The following is a 16585-nucleotide window of genomic DNA, read 5'->3' on the forward strand; positions in this document are numbered from 1 at the left end:
CTTTCATTTGATGACTCTTAGCCTTCTTTTATGAAGGGACCGATACACTCTTTGTAGTCACTCACTTGCTATCCTACAGACTTTCCTTTGTGAGGATTGGTGAGATTCAGTGATTACTAGAGGCTCATGATGGCGGAGGTGTGAGCACTAACGGGAGGAGGCATCTGAGCCCCAGGCAAGAAACATTCTTCTCCAGCTGATGCTCGATTCAAAATGGCAGACCATTTTGAGGTTAAAAAAACTTGACTGGGCAAGGGGGAAAAGTCAGCCCTCAGCAATGTATAACTTAGACTACAACCAGTTTAAACAGCCTTCTTAGAGCACTGCTGCTGCAGCTATGGATAGAATTTGCAGCTCATCTAAAAAAAGTCACCCAGGTTTGATGCTTTTAGATTTAATGCTGTCATGAATTGCAAATAGACACAATGCTGCAATAGGATAATGATAGAGTAGCATGCATTTCTATGGTTATTTTCAGCTATTTCATAGGAAACAAGTAAGAAAATCTGTTAATTATTCAATCTATTTCCTTAAAATAAAATAAATGATAATAAATAAGTACGTACAATATTTGGAAAATACCTATCCTTTTCAATTTCAAATAGTTAACACCTAATTCTTACATAAGAAAATACTACACCTGATGTATTTTGAGGAGTTTATGGTATGTTATTTCCCAGAATCTATCTACGAGTTTCACTTTTCTTAAACCTCTTAAGTGGTATTTGTAAGTCATTTAGAAGTCACTAACAGTAAGGTTTTTATATTTCTGGAACTGCAATGATATTAACTAATATCCATCTAAACCTTCTTACATCTGATTATCTCGATATTCAGAAACAGGGTAGAAACAGTAAGAAAACCCTTCATTCTCCCCACCTCTAAAACTGAGGAGGAATGCACAGAACACATGCACAAAAAGCAAATTCACAGACTTGCTACAAGACCAGTGCTTAATTTCAAATCCTGAAAACTGCTCTAAAGGTGAATAGCACCTCACTCAGCAGGAGCCTCCAGCAGAGCAGAAGTACTGCCATACAGAGCTTCGGTGACAGAATTTAGCCTCATGAGCTGTACATCTGTCCCTTTTTTGCCCTTGTAAGAATGTTTCTCCTTTCCAAGGATATTTAAGAGAAAAAATTATACACTGCAGCGCTGAATGAAGTATGTGCCTTAGTTCTGCACTGACATGGGAGTAGGATACCCAGCACCTTGCAGCACTGAACTCTGAAAGCAATTAGATCACACTCTAGACTGTTGCTGCAATCACCGTGTACCACAAGCAGAGGCTGTGGCTCGTAACATCCAAGAATGTACCCTGGATTTACATCAGGTGGGAAAACACTCCACCTTCTCGTAGGTGGGCAATGGAATATCTTTCCATGCTGAGGTATACTGTTTAGAAGAAGAAAAAAAAATATTTTTTTAATCTCTGTTCTCTAACTTTGTCAAAGTGTGCTTGTTGCAAATTAATATCGCAGAAGCTTAAATTGGAACGATGCTGTATCGGTAGGTTACTAGGGACTGGAACATGGTCTAGAAGATAATATGGAACAAGAGGAAGGGAAGAAAGGCATCCTTGCAAATTACATTTTTAAGTCCTTCTTTAACTCCAAGTTGTCACCCAGACATGTTCATAGTGCAGTAACTTCAATATCTCCACTTTATTCTCTCTCTCTTGCTCAGCACATGATGACAATGGTTTTATCATTGAAATATTTTCTCTACAGAGCACTCTGAGTACTGACAGCTCTTTTCTCTTTGCTTCCTTCACACTGTCACCCTTCCGTATTTGCCTTGACACTGTCTTCACATTGTCTTGACATTGTTCTGACAGATACAAAAACTCAATCACTGCAGCAAACAGCCATGACAATGTGGAGAAGAAAAAGGAAAAGTGTTATGAAAATTGTTAAGGAATTGTGAAAAATTACAGACTAGTGAAAACAAGATCTTACTTTTTCAAAACCATATTTCTAGGGAGTTTTTAAGAAAACCTGCTTTATTAAAGCTTCAGCCAAGGCTGGCAAAAGCCATCTCAGTGAAGTCAGTTGGCAGTTATGGATTCTATACCTGAAATTCAGATGTTCCCAAGTGACAAACCCTCTTACTGCTGTGAGTTCAGGTCCTTTATGAGAGCTAATTCAGCCCACCTCCCAGGGAGTAGGGCATGCTGGATTACTGCAAAATGCTGACTCCAGGAACTCATCAACCACACCTTCTCCTGAGCATGTCATTCAAATTGGGATTCCTTTTGGGGACAGGCAGGAAAGACGACAAAGGAGGAAGAATATCACAACAGGTTAGCTGGCACATTTCTCCCCTTTGCTAGTAATAAAACAGAATTCTGTTTTGTTGGTTCACAACTTAGAAGAGAGTAGCCTAGGAAGAGAGCATCACCCCTTTGCAATCAAGCTAACAAATGCCAAATACTGTGGTAGCAGGCAAAAAACCCAGCATGAGTGGGGTAAGTTTAGCAACTGTTAAGTGTTTCTCTGGTTGAATTAAACTTCCAAGCGACTTCTTAACAGTTTTGGGATAGTAGGGACATACTGAAATGCTTGAAGACTATGCATGTACTTGAAAAGTTAAGCTTTGTGATTCAACAATTCGACAAAATTACTACTGATTTGAGTAGGAGTTCTGATCATCAGGAACCATGTAGAGGTTTGAGGGTCTGGTGGCTTTTTTGGTTTGTTGGTGGTTTTTTTTTCCCAGAAAAAAAGAAATCCCTGCATTACCTGCAGCTTTGATCCTAATCCAAATTCTTGGTACTTATAAGAATACCTAGGTAATACAAAAATTACTTTTAAAGACTGTATTATATTTGCATACATACAATCCACATCTTACCTGAAAAGAGTAATAAAGTGCATCCATTGCAAAGCAAAACAGAGCTCGTTGGCCAGGCAGACTGCATTGCTCTGTAGCTGACGTGTAGCGTTCTCTGCAGATCAGACAAGCACTAGTTCTCCAGAAGGAGCATGGTTGTCCCTCTCCTGCTCCTTGCTTTCTTCTCCCCAGGTTAATTAGGGAAGGAAGAGTCTGAAACTTATTCCCTTTGCTGCAAAGCCCCAGGGTTTTCTCAGAGAAGACCTGTGCTTCATGGTCCAACCAAACAAGTAGCAGTCCTCACAAGAGCAGAGCACCAAATCTCCCTGGCAGGGTTGACCACTCCAACCATAGGGACAGCAGGGCTGGTGACCAGGCACTGAACCTCTCCTCACAGAGTATAGGCTCTCCACCACCACCTCCCAAACCACACAGATAGCCTGGCAATGGACACCCAAATGATACAGCAAAGATTTGGGCTCCAGAGCTATAAGAAACTTCAGCCATCCCCTCTCCTCCTCCATGAGGTCTCTAGGGAGCCAAGGAAGGGGAAGGGGCTAGAGGTGCTAATTTGTAATCTGCTGATAGACCCGCACCTGGCTGTGCATACCCACCCCAAAAGGAATCTGACCCACATTGCTGAAGAACAAAACTTTCTGCTTTCTTAGATGTAATCCATGAATGCAATACATAGAAAATACAGTAATTCCCACATGTATTTCTAGCGTGTATATTTAAGATTGCAGGGTGAAGAAAATGTTAGTAAAAGCTTCTTGCAGCATCAGAACTTACAGAAATAAACCTCTTTCTGTCAATGAATGTAATTTGTTGATGACAAGAATGAATCAACTCATCTAATAATGAATGCGTGATGCTAAGAGTAAACTGAGCATACACATATACAAACTGATGCTTATCTGGTTAACTTTGTGGCTAATTTTGTACGTTCAATCATAACGGCTAAAGCACAGGTAAGACAAAAACAGAACAGAGGCAAAGTTAGCCTAAAGAATTATTAGCAGAAACAATACGCTTCCATGTATCCAGAGAGAAAATTAAGCTTTAAGTGCACCTGCCTGAGATCACTTGATGCAGCATGGGCTGGATCCAATTAAGAAAAACGGCACAAAGGAGAGGACTCCACATAAATGCAACCACTTTTGAACTATAGACTATACTCCATAGTCTAAATGGTACATTGGACGGTGATACTCCAACTGCCCCAGCAAGCTGAATAACAAATGTTTTGGTGCTTCCTTCCTACACCATTATGCATATAACCTCCTCTGATTACTAAGGGACTAATATTTGTTACAGTAAGCTACCACAGTCAAATCAATACCAAAGAGTCTTGAAAAGATGTCACAGCTGAACCTCTAATAAAGTAAGACATTTTGTTCCTTTTAAATTAGACACTTTGAGGAGTACAGTAACAGTGCCTTGTTCTGTTCAAGGCTATCTATAATTAATAATCCCAATGATCAAAGGAAATGCAATCCTAAGAGAAAACTGCTTTTGAGAATCCCCAAGTATTAAGTACTGAGAATTACTTTCCAGTCTGTTCTGCAGTCTCTCAGCATGGTATGTTGTATGATGCCCTTTGGGATCATAAAACAAGCCCCATTGTAGAGCCCTGCTAAAAGTGCTCCCAGAAAGACAGTCACTAGGTATTTATCATGTATTCATTATTGCTATCAAATCTTAATTTTTTCCTGGCCAGACCTTTACTATTACGCAAATCTCATTTATATATATATATATATCTCAATCATAATTTAACACAAAGCAGGGTCAGTATGCTGCCCTATGATGTATTCTGTACCGGTAAGTCTGGACTGGTGTCATTGTGAGGAAGGTCCCTTCTCCCAAAATAGGATATTCTTTCTGTTTCTTCAGATAGAGAAAGCTTCTTGACGTCAAACTGTAGAGGCTTTAGTTCTCTCCTGCTCGCTAATCTCATCTTCCTCTCCCCAGCCACTACATTACCACCATACTGAACTCTGCCTGTGTCTTAAGAGCAGATTTGTGTGACACAGATCTCCGCTGTCACTGCAACAGGGATGGCTAAAGCTTGTAACCAGGGGAATAGCAGGCCAGAGCATCTTTATTATCATCCAGATCATTTTGGGGAGCATGAGCGCTTCAACACAGCTCCGGAGGCATCTGTGTTACCCTGCCGAGCTGGTGCCATAAGCGACCTTGTATCTTGGGGCTAGAATTACTGCAGGCTCACTTACCAGCCACACAAAGTTACTGTAACTCCCCATTGCTGCCCTGTAAAACCAAGTCTGCTTTGGACGTGGCCTCAGAGAAAGAAAAGAATGCATGGAAAAAATCCAAAGCAGAAAAGCGAGAAGTAGGAAGGAGATATAAGGAGTCAGATCTCTCTCTTATGTAAATTAAATGAACACAGGAAATAAAGGAGAATATTAACAGAGAAATAAAATAATTAAAATAATTAAAAAACCACACCTGCAAGAAATGACACCACTATACTGATTGCTTCTGGATATTGTTTATCTATTCACGGTTTTAAACTTTGTATCGTTTTACTGGCAAAAATCTTACTGCTCTAATGTTGATGCAGGCTTGCTGGGTAGCTCTTCATTTATAGTGGATATTTAATGCTCTAGTAGCAGGTGTATTTATTATAAAACACACCATCACATTAAGCTTATAAAAACAATTTGCCTTTCAGTGATATTCCTCTAATATGAGAGGCTGATTACTTAGCTTGTTCCCCAAGGAAGGCTCCTGGGCATACCCTGATGCTGGTGAATATGCTGATTTTGCTTTAGTTCTACAATGAAGCGTCTTACAAAAGTTTCAGAGAAAGGCATCTCTAATTATAGAGTGAGATTTCAGTACCTACTCTTGCTCTTTCTTTGGGTCAGTCACTCCTCCTCAAAGGATACAGGCACACTGGAGACTGGGATCTGTGCTGCGAGATCAGGAGATTCCCTGGCTCTGCATGGCTCATGCTGGTGCAGCTGGTGTAATTCACCTGAGCTATAGGATGCTTGCACAATGCTTTGAGCATGGAAAGTGCTTTGAAAGCACTAACACTTCAATGTAACACTTCAAAAAATAAATCATGTCCTTCTTGTCCATGTCTGGCCCATGTAGGTTTGCAACGTGAGATTTTCTTATCTTAAACTAAGAAAACCAGTTCAATCTGAAAGGCACTGCCAGGGAGCAGTAAGTGTGGGCTGCTCTGCAAGGGAAAGGAAGCTGGGAGCTGAGGGAAGCCAGGGCAGTGGCATTACCTGGAGGAGGTCAGTCCTACTGGACCTGAGCAAGGCAAACAGCGCAGGTGATGGTAGCCAGGGTTAGCCACAGCCGGTGATTGCCAGACAAGTCTATAGTGATGATGCAGGGATGTCAATGAGTTGGGGTCAGGATCAGTTCTGGGGCACAGTAACCAGGGTCAAGCTGAGGTCCAGTGATCACCAGGAAGGTCTCTAGTGAGGTTGAGCCAGGAGGGCAAGCCCAGGTGAGGGTCTAGGACTGGATCAGTGGAGTACACAGCCAGGCAGATACCAAGGGTGAGAGCCTGACCTTAAAAGTAGCTTCCCAGCAAAGGAGGGGCAGGTCCCTGCTGAGGCTTCTCAAAGCCACGGAGCTGTCCTGTCAGTGTCAGCCCTGAGCCCTGGCAGCCAAGCGGAGAGCCGATGTGCCCTGGGCCTGAGCCTGACAGGCAACAATCTTCAGTATAATCCTGTACCTGAGTTGTGAGCAGTCACAAAAAAAAAAAACCAAACCAAAGATGAACTTGTGATCCATCACTTCAAGTGGGTTTTGGGATAAAAGGCAAGTGTGACATCCTGCTTTTCTGTGATGAAAGGCTCCTGATACATTGAGTTAGAATAGAGACTTTAGTGTTGCAGAAATATAAGCTGCATTGGAAACAACTTTGGCTATGGCTATACTGCTAAATGATCTGACACTTCTGGGCATGAATTAGTATTTGTTAGTTTCAAAAAATCAGGCATAAAAAGAGGAGTTGTGAATACATTATATTGCAAGGGTTTTTGTCCATTATTGTTATGTAAGAGACAAGGAAAAAAAATTATTATCTCAGTAGAGCATCTGGACTAGTGTGACAGCCTTGAACTCTGAGAAAGTCATCAAGAGGCTCAGCCAGCCAGACAAGTGCTATGACATAAGAATATGCCAGGGCTGATAAGAGCAGGAGGTCTACCAGCCTTGTCTGACCTGGCAGTGTCACAAGCTCAGTGCACTTTGCTGTGATCACCACTACACAGACTAGTCATCGTGTTCTGCTGCAAAGTGAAAGGCAGCCAAATGAGCTGCCTAAATAACCATATGATAGGGCCAGCTCCATACCTGAACAGAATAGTAAATATCAAGCTGAGGACTTGCTTTGTAGATATGAGTAGAGTAGGAATTCTGATTCTCCTAGCAACCTCCAAAAATTCACGAATACCTCTTACAGAAATAGTTTCTGTTGTCCCACAAAATCAGTTCAATCCAAGTTCTCATATGACAGAGAAGACAATGTGACCTGCAGCTGCTATTCTCTTGGCTTTTATTTAACTTTCATTCTTTCATTTGGTTGCACTGAGTTGCTGTCAGGTGCAATTGAGTCCTGGAGTGTCATCAAGAGGGAGGGAAGCCAGGCCAGTCTGCTCTAGGATTGTAGTATGGACAAGGAAAGGGTGGTGGCTGTTAAGGAAAGGCAGAGCTTGTGTAACATGTAGCCTGCCCCAAAATACAGAAGCTGTGACATTTCCCAAGCAGTTTCTAAATCCCAATTGGTAATTAGCTCATGCAGAGCTAATTGTAGGTGATTTCTAATGAGAAGAATTTAGTAAATAACAGAAAGAGCTGGTATGTGAACTTCTCTACAAAGTTCAAGCAAGAAAAGAATGACCTTGCTTTCTCTGTATTCACCGTGCATTCTAGCTGCACTGAAGGTTTCTTCTGATTCCTGTGGCATTTAAATCACAGTACACTGTATTTCCAGCAACGTGATGCTGATCTGCCACAGGGCTGATCACTTTTTAAAAGTCTGGGGAGACAGGAGAAGCAGCATCATGATTTTGATATGAGAGTACTGTTACAGAGTATGAAACTGAAATTGCGTGAGAAAAAAACTGTGCATTCAGCAAGCCCAGAGGGATAGCGTGCACTCCAGTGGCTATGGATATCAGTGTGGTGCTAGTCTAAAGTTGGAGCTGATCTTGCTGTTCTGCTGCATTTTGTTGGCTTCAGCAACATTTAGTTCTCAGCTGCGCTACTGAGAACTTACTGGAGGCAATCTCAGCATCTGCACACATCAGTACATAGCTTTCCACCTACAAACTTTAAAACATCCATTTCTTTACAGACTTCAAAGCAGAGCATTGTAAGCCAGTTGGGAAAAAGAACAGATGTATAAAAACCCTTATGCATTTTGTCATAGTTTTTGCCCCTGTTCTAGTATGTTAAAAATCTTTATTTTCCGAATGTGCATTTTGTTGCTAGAGATTTGGCTGTGCAGAAGGGATATGGTGCATCTGATACTACGTGCCTTAATGAGATCTGCTGGTTATCCGAATGACATAAAAAATGGTGCTTGTGGAGACTATGTTGCATTGGGAGTTGTCAGAAAGTGACTGTGAACATAGGTCTGCGTGATACACCTGACAATAACATTTTCCTTATTATTTACTAGTGTAGTACATTTAACCAAGGAGCATATATATATATATTTGAAGCCAAAATCTAAGTGTGACTTACAGAGGGAAAAATCGAAATTTCTGAAGTCTGTGACTGGCAAAGTGGAGGAGAAAATATCCCTCACCAGAAGAGAAAATTTTGCCCCATGTTACAGGTTAGCATGGCGCACTTCTGACACTCATGGCTTTAAGCCTATCCAATTTTGACTCACAGAAAGAAATCACACCTGGGTCAGTGTTACAGACATTCGAGGCTATGTTTTAAAATCACAGCACATTTACATGCTACTGTATATCAGAATCACTGCTGTATGTTTTCATATTAAGAAAAGGAAAGAGGTAGTGGAGGACAGAACCATAAATAAAGAGGACTGAAAAGGATGCCTTCTAACAGCTTTCAAAAGCAAATAGCACTCGGTCACAGAATTTGGACCTGAAGCCAATTTTGTACTCAATTTTTAGCCCCTCTACTCCAAGCTCAGTAGGTTAAAGATTTAGCAGTAATTGGCAGCATTTCTGACTGCATTTTCTTTCTTGTGTTAGTAGTTGAGCACAGCGGTAGCACAGCTGCGTGCATGTTCTGACCTAAATGAAATCTCAGTGCTGCAAGTCAGCAGTAGCTGGTCTGTGGGAGGGGCAGCATCTCCCAGCTCAGCCAAGCCCCCAGCTCCTCACTGAGACTGAGTTCAGCAGGAATCAGGAGCTTGATGGCAGCTGGGAGCCACTATCTTACACAAAGGCAAAGTGCCACAAACTCCAGATACCAGATAGCTATGAATACAGGTGTTATATTTCCAACTGTGAGGATTACTTTCATTCTTCTGCTTCCCCAGCACCAGTTGCACCACTCTGGCTTCATATATCAGGTTTGGAAATGCCAGATTATGCCTCCATTAATTTTAAAAGGCTTGATGCTGCCATCTTAGTAACTCTTGGGAGCAAGGCAGGAGCAACACCTTTCACAAAAGTGTTACAAATCCATGAATTCAAACAAGTTCATCTAGGCGTGCTAAGGAACCTCACAAAGGGCAAGCAATATAGGATAACATTTTAAAGTATATGACATCATTCACACCTCTAGGTGAACCACCTAGGTTTTATCTCTTTATTTCTGCAAAACCTTGCATCTCACAGGAAAGATCTTTACACACACAGCTCTGTATCCTGAGTTATATGCTGAGGATATCCCCAGCCTTAATGAAGCTCTAAGCAGTGCAGGCAGGAAAGGTATTGATCGAATCCTTGGCACAAAGACATTTAACCTGGAGAATCGCCAAATCTTTCCTATAAGCAATCAAGTTTATTATCTAAATAAAACCGTTACAGATTGTGAGCACAATAAATTTTCCATGTTCTTTTCTTCCAAAGAGCTGATAGAAAGGCAAACTTGAAGCTGGCCCCCAGGTGGAGAACGTGGAGACATATTGTGAAACTATTAAAGAGGAAAGTTATATTCAGATAGAGCGTATACAGTAGTGGGGACTGCAGAAATCAGTAGTTTTTACATCAGTGTCTGCATCATTTACTGTAATGGATATCACCTACCTTCTGGGCCTCATCAGCCACTGTTCTGCATCTTACAGAAGCAATAATCTCTGTGCATAGTAAAAGCACGACAATCACTGTGCACTATCAACTTAAACTGCAGTGCTGTAGTGCTAAATGTAAAGGTAGAGAAGCAGTGGATAAACTTTCATCCACATTAAAAACAAGTCTGTTTGCATTGCTAGTAGCACCATGCCTTGATGTCCAATTGAACTAAAAATTCTCCCAATTCAGTCTGTTGGAGCCCTGTCGAGCTCCTGGGCCTGATTCTCCTCCTGTTCCTAGCAGAGACAACTAGAATACGATGCAAAATAAAGTGAAAGCCAAAAAATATTTACTTTTAGAGGTAAAGAAAGCATTTATGTAATTTTCAAGATGTTTGGTTGACTTGTCCACTGCTGAAAACACAACTCACAAGCTAATGAGCTGCACCCATTCCCTCCTTTCCTCCTGCACTCTTGCACTAGCTGGAAAGCAGCCATGCATGTGCTCACACCAAGTGAGCGCCTTTGAACTGGTGCACATCTCACCACCGTGCAATAAAACAGTCACTGCACGGCTGCTTTGTAGGAAAACCTGCCAAATTGTTGCTGTGTTCAGTTGGCACAGCTGTAAGGACTGGTGCTGCTCAAGTGCTCACAGGGTAGAGAACTCTGGGATGGTGCAAAGGTAAAAAGACAGCGAAGGAAAATGACAGCAAACAGTAATGTCCTTCATTCTTGGAGTTCAGCACCAAATTAGTGTGAGCTTGCAGGGATGCACCCACGGGTGCTGAGGGAGCTGGCGGATGTCATTGCCCGACCACTCGCCATCATCTTTGCTAAATCGTGGGGAACGGGAGAGGTGCCTGAGGACTGGAGGAAAGCAAATGTCACTCTGGTCTTCAAAAAGGGCAAGAAGGAAGACCCAGGTAACTATAGACTGGTCAGCCTCACTTCCATCCCTGGAAAGATAATGGAACAACTTATCCTTGGTACTGTCTCTAGGCATATCAAGGATAAGAGGGTCATTAGGGGCAGTCAACATGGATTCACTAAGGGGAAGTCGGGCTTGACAAACCTGATAGCCTTTGATGAGGACATCATCCAGTGGGTGGATGATGGTAGAGCAGTGGATGTGGTCTATCTTGACTTCAGTAAAGCATTTGACACAGTCTCCCATGGCATCCTCACAGCTAAACTGAGGAAGTGTGGTCTGCATGATTGGGTAGTGAGGTGGATTGTGAACTGGCTGAAGAATAGAAGACAGAGAGTAGCAGTCAATGGGACAGAGTCCAGTTGGAGGCCTGTATCCAGTGGAGTCCCTCAAGGGTCAGTACTGGGACCAGTATTGTTCAACATATTCATCAATGACTTGGATGAGGGAATAGAGTGCATGGTCAGCAAGTTTGCTGATGACACTAAACTGGGAGGAGTGGCTGACAGACCTGAAGGCTGTGCTGCCATTCAGAGAGGCCTGGACAGGCTGGAGAGTTGGGCAGGGAAAAATTTAATGAAGGACAACAAAGACAAGTGTCGAGTCTTGCATTTGGGTAAGAACAACCCCGTGTATCAGTACAAGTTGCGGACTGAGCTGTTGGGGAACAGCACAGGGGAAAGGTACCTGGGGGTCCTGGTGGAGAGCAGGATGACCATGAGCCAGCAATGTGCCCTTGTGGCCAAGAAGGCCAATGGCATCCTGGGGTGTATTAGAAGGGGTGTGGTTAGTAGGTCAAGAGAGGTCCTCCTCCCCCTCTACTCTGCCCTGGTGAGGCCACATCTGGAACATTCTGTCCAGTTCTGGGCCCCTCAGTTCAAGAAGGACAAGGAACTGCTTGAGAGAGTCCAGCGCAGGGCCACAATGATGATTAAGGGAGTGAAGCATCACCCTTATGAGGAAAGGCTGAGGGAGCTGGGTCTCTTTAGCTTGGAGAAGAGGAGACTGAGGGGGGACCTCATTAATGTTTATAAATATGTAAAGGGTGACTGCCATGAGGATGGAGTCAGGCTTTTCTCAGTGGCATCCTATGATAGGACACGGGGAAATGGATATAAGCTGGAACATAGGAGGTTCCTCTTAAACATGAGGAAGAACTTCTTCACAGTAAGGGTAACAGAACACTGGAACAGGCTGCCCAGAGAGGTTGTGGAGTCTCCTTCTCTGGAGATGTTCAAAACCCGCCTGGACACGTTCTTGTATGACCTGATCTAAGTGGTCCTGCTCCGGCAGGGGGATTGGAGTAGATGATCCTTTGAAGTCCCTTCCAATCCCTAACATTCTGTGATTCTGTGATTCCGTGAACAGTGAAATGGAGACACTGATTTAATAACCAGTTCTGTAATTTGAATCACAGATGTCTTTAAGATTAAAGTGTGTCCTAAACAACACTTTAAATTTTTAATGCTGTTCAGTTGTTACTCTTATACTAATTTTCTGAAGCAGAAGTATTGCATATAAGTTGTTAATTTATTTTCCTTATTTTTCCTGATGCAAATGTACGTGAAAATAAAACTGGCTTTTTTGTTAGAAATGGAATATTTGTGTAACTGTCTTTTTTTCTTTTATGCCTGTGTGCAGTGGTGGTTACTATGGTAATAATTGTGATTCAAGATTTAAAGCCTGAAAGTGGTTTCTATAACAACATGCCAGGGTGTTTTGGACGCACATTTGAAGTTAAAGATTCAAGATTAACCCTTTAGGACCACAGTATTGTAGACACAACAAGTGCTTGCTTGTTTGGCAAATGGTTGTTCATACTTTCCCAAGGTATACTTTGTCATTGAGCACACTGAGTAATAATTTCAGCTGTGGATAGATCAGGTCAGGTCCTGGGGCTAGTGCTTCTGTTCCAGGTGAAGCTTGCAAAGGAGAAATGGCACCACAGTAACTCCAAGCTGCTCATTACATTAACTAACTAAGATAGCAGGCAAATGTTTTGGGAAATGGGCAGGGAAGGGGTAAAATAGCATTCGTGCAATGTTTATGAAGTTTGAGACTTTAGTCTGGCAATCAGAACTGTGTGGAAAACCTGAAATTATTAATTCACAGAGAATCTCGATGGAAAAGCTATTTCAAGGGCCACGATAGCCCCTTACCTGGCTCTGTTTTATCCAGAATGGCATGGTTTCGTGCCTTTTTCTTCCCCATCTGCCAAATTCGGATCCTCAAACAACATCTCTGCCTTTCAATCCACGGTGAAGGTATCTGATCCTAATCTCTGCCACTGTTGATTATGCAGCTGTGCTCATCTCTTAGTTCTTCAGGATACTTCAAGATTGAATATATACACATACCTGCAACACTCCAAGGCTGTATTTGCAAGGAAGCTATTGTCATAGTGATGAACTGTATTTTCTATGTCATAGCACACTGCAGATAAACTGAGATATACCTAGTTATATCAAAGCCAAGCGCTTTCCAATGCAACACTACATGCCTCGGGCAATATTTTAATATTTCCAGTTAAACGCTAATTATTTCAAGATCTCACTAAAGTCACAGAGCTTGATATTTTAGTGACACAGATTCACACACTTGTTTTAAAATCCCAGGGGCAAGTTTTAAACAAGAAACGAACACAAGCATTGAAGGTTCTCATTTCTAACTCCAGACACTGGGTCATCTAAACCCTTGCTACCATCATGTTATCCCCTGACTTTTTAGTGAGCTTATTTGATCATAAGGTGAGCCTTCCGTCGTGAACAAATCCTCTGTGCTGTTGTTGAGTCAACAGAAGACAGATTGAAGGAACAACGCTAAGAGAAATGACAGTACCTTCATTTATCACCATGGAATTCTATCTTTCTAGTGATTCATCACAACCAAGATGTCAATTATACAAGCTATTTTTGCAAATTTAAAACAACAAAAGCCCACAGCCAACTCACTTTTTCTGAGTTGTTGGTTGTTTTTTTTTTAAAAAACAAACAAACTTTTTTTTGCTATTCTAATTCAATCATTTTTTCCTTAGGAGTATTTTTAGTTTCAACTCTCAACTCATAGACCCGCATATTTTTGCTATCCGTTTCTTTCCAAAATGTATGAGTTAATAAAAAGTGAGATTTTGCTGTGAACTGCTTTATCTGCATTAGCTGGTGTAACTTCGTTGTTTAAATTAAATGTGTGAAGTAATAACTCTTCGTTTTTGTTTTTGTTTTTTTTTAAAGAAACTAAAAAAAAAGAAAGAAGTCTTCCTCAAAGCACAATAAACTCATCAAGGTTGATGATTATACAGGTATCAAGAAGTTCTCTATCTCCTCATAGATTTTTTTTTTCCTAGAAAATAGACTGGCTCTGTTAGGAAGGTCAGAAAATCTCCGCAGCATATGTAAAAGACCCCGAAGCTGTTAGTGTTGAGAGCTTCTGTGAAGCTTAGAGTCCTCCTTCAGGGGAAGAAGACACATTTGAAGAACAGCATTGTGAATTACAAGCAGCCTCCAGGCATGATGAGATGATTAGCAAACTGCAGGCATGACCACAGTCAAGCGAACTCCAGTTCATAACAATGTGATTAGCAGTGATTGAAATTTGATTTTAAATTCTGCTGCTGATTACGATGTTTCACTAACTTGTAGGGAGAGTCGTGTCCGGAAAGAACAAGTCTTTACTGAAAGGCATTTCTGCAAAAAGCAACCCAGCACAGTTTGCTAGGTTTTGTTTGTGGGCTTTGAATGGCTGAGATTGTTAATCAGATTATCAGAATACGGGATCATCAATTTACTTTACTTTTGATTTTACCCACTTAAGATAACAGAATATTTTGAAAAGCACACATGAACTCTATAGCTGTCTGATTTGAACAAATGAAAAATCCACATCCAGCCTGTCAGGAAAGACATAAGGACGAGCTCTTCAAAATTACCTGCTTTACAGAGGAACACTAGTTTCTTTATCAGGAGTCAGAAGATCTATGCCGAATTGCTTTGGCCCTTTCAAAGCTCCTGCCCTGTTTATGTTAACTTTCCCACTAATTTAATTTTGCCCTCCTACGCTCATTGGCATGCACTTCCGACACCCAAATTGGTTTGTATCACTTCAGTGGTTTCTGATCAATATGAAGTCTTTACCAGATCAAAATCATGCATTTTTAGTGCTAATTAATTATATAAGCTCAATTATTCATGCACTAACAACAATGTAATGAATTTAAGTAAGCTTATCCAAGAGGAAAGAAATGGCTCTTTCTCAGCATTTCTTACATGTAATAGTTTGTGCCAACTTTAAAAGATGCAGGTATTGACGCGTTTCGGGTCGTTCTGAAGATTTGCCAGCAGATGGCAAGCTTTACTGCAAAGAATTGTACTGCCAAACACCTCATCTGCATCCCAAGGGTTTAACCATGGGCTAAAACGCTTGGCATTAATTCCTCTCGTAATTAGATTAATGTACCAATGTTTATAAAGAGACTGATAATCACCTCAAGTGTCAGTCAGTGTAAATCCAAAGTGATAGGCATTTTATTTCCATTTTTCTAATGTTACATACAAGTTTTAAAAGACTGTCAGAACAAGTCACAGCTGAAGTGACCTTAATTGCTTAAGAATGAAAATGACTCCTCTGCTATCTAAGCTAGAACATGAGGCTTTTTCAGGTTATCCCTCTGCAACCTTACCAAAAATCAAGCCCCCCAAAGCTCTGAAATATTTCTGACTCTTTCTGCAGTTTTGCTGCTGGGGCAAAACTAATGTAGAATACTCCTAACAAAAACTGTTGCTTCTAGCCTTTAAATCACAAGTAAGCTAAAACTTGACAGTGATTACATCTCTGCTAAGACCTTCAGAACTCTTGTGTTTCTCAAGAACTATACAAATAAGAAACATGGCACAGCACATTAGAATGAAGATAAAACTCCAAAAACTTTATTGCTTCACTGTAAACTCATAGTACAAATCAGACAAAAGCATCCTCTAAGGAGTATTAAATTGTCTGTTGGCAATTTCTGCATAAGAAATTTGTTTTATAAAATCCAGAAGTTGAAATTAAAATACTAGTTAAAAAAAATCCAGGAAAGGTTTTCCATTTCATGTTTTTCCCATTGCGGTGTCACCTTGGAGACAAATTGGTTGCCTTCACTACAGGCTGTACTTTTAGGGCTTTCTTTCCTCTTCTCTCATTTTCCACCCACTATTACTGCCTCAGAGAGCTATGAAGCTTTTTAACCTGTGCTCAAAGCTGGTATGTTGCTATCAAAACTGCAGACTGGCAAATGCTTCAGTATCTCTCACACAAGGCCATTACAACAAATTGAGTTGTTGCATGCAAATTATCTCTGGAAAAACAGTAATAATTAACTAAATTGCTTCTCATGTCACAGTGGTCCTACTTATGAAGCACTTGAATAATTGACCTCACCTCTTGTAGTTTACACAGCACAATAGTTAGATAATGTTCTAACTTAACCATAGTTAATTTCTTCAAGTTTGCAATGTTTCTTCAAACATGCTCTTTTAATGATTTTTCAGTAGGTGGACTGAAAGGAAAGCTCTTTAAAGTTGTGCAATCTCAAGAAAAATGTAGGATGTAAAATTTCTTAATGCAGTTTTGCTCAT

At 41.1% G+C, this 16585-nt stretch overlaps 1 protein-coding gene across 1 annotated transcript in view; it reads left to right on the top strand.

Annotated features, from left to right (window-relative positions):
* CRB1 (crumbs cell polarity complex component 1) overlaps positions 1–16585 on the top strand; it is a 104018-nt gene that overhangs the window by 12719 nt on the left and 74714 nt on the right. The gene's annotated exons all lie outside the window — the stretch shown is intronic.

The sequence above is a fragment of the Tauraco erythrolophus genome, chromosome 10, assembly GCF_009769465.1.
Source record: "Tauraco erythrolophus isolate bTauEry1 chromosome 10, bTauEry1.pri, whole genome shotgun sequence".
NCBI classification, from domain to species: Eukaryota; Metazoa; Chordata; class Aves; order Musophagiformes; family Musophagidae; genus Tauraco; species Tauraco erythrolophus.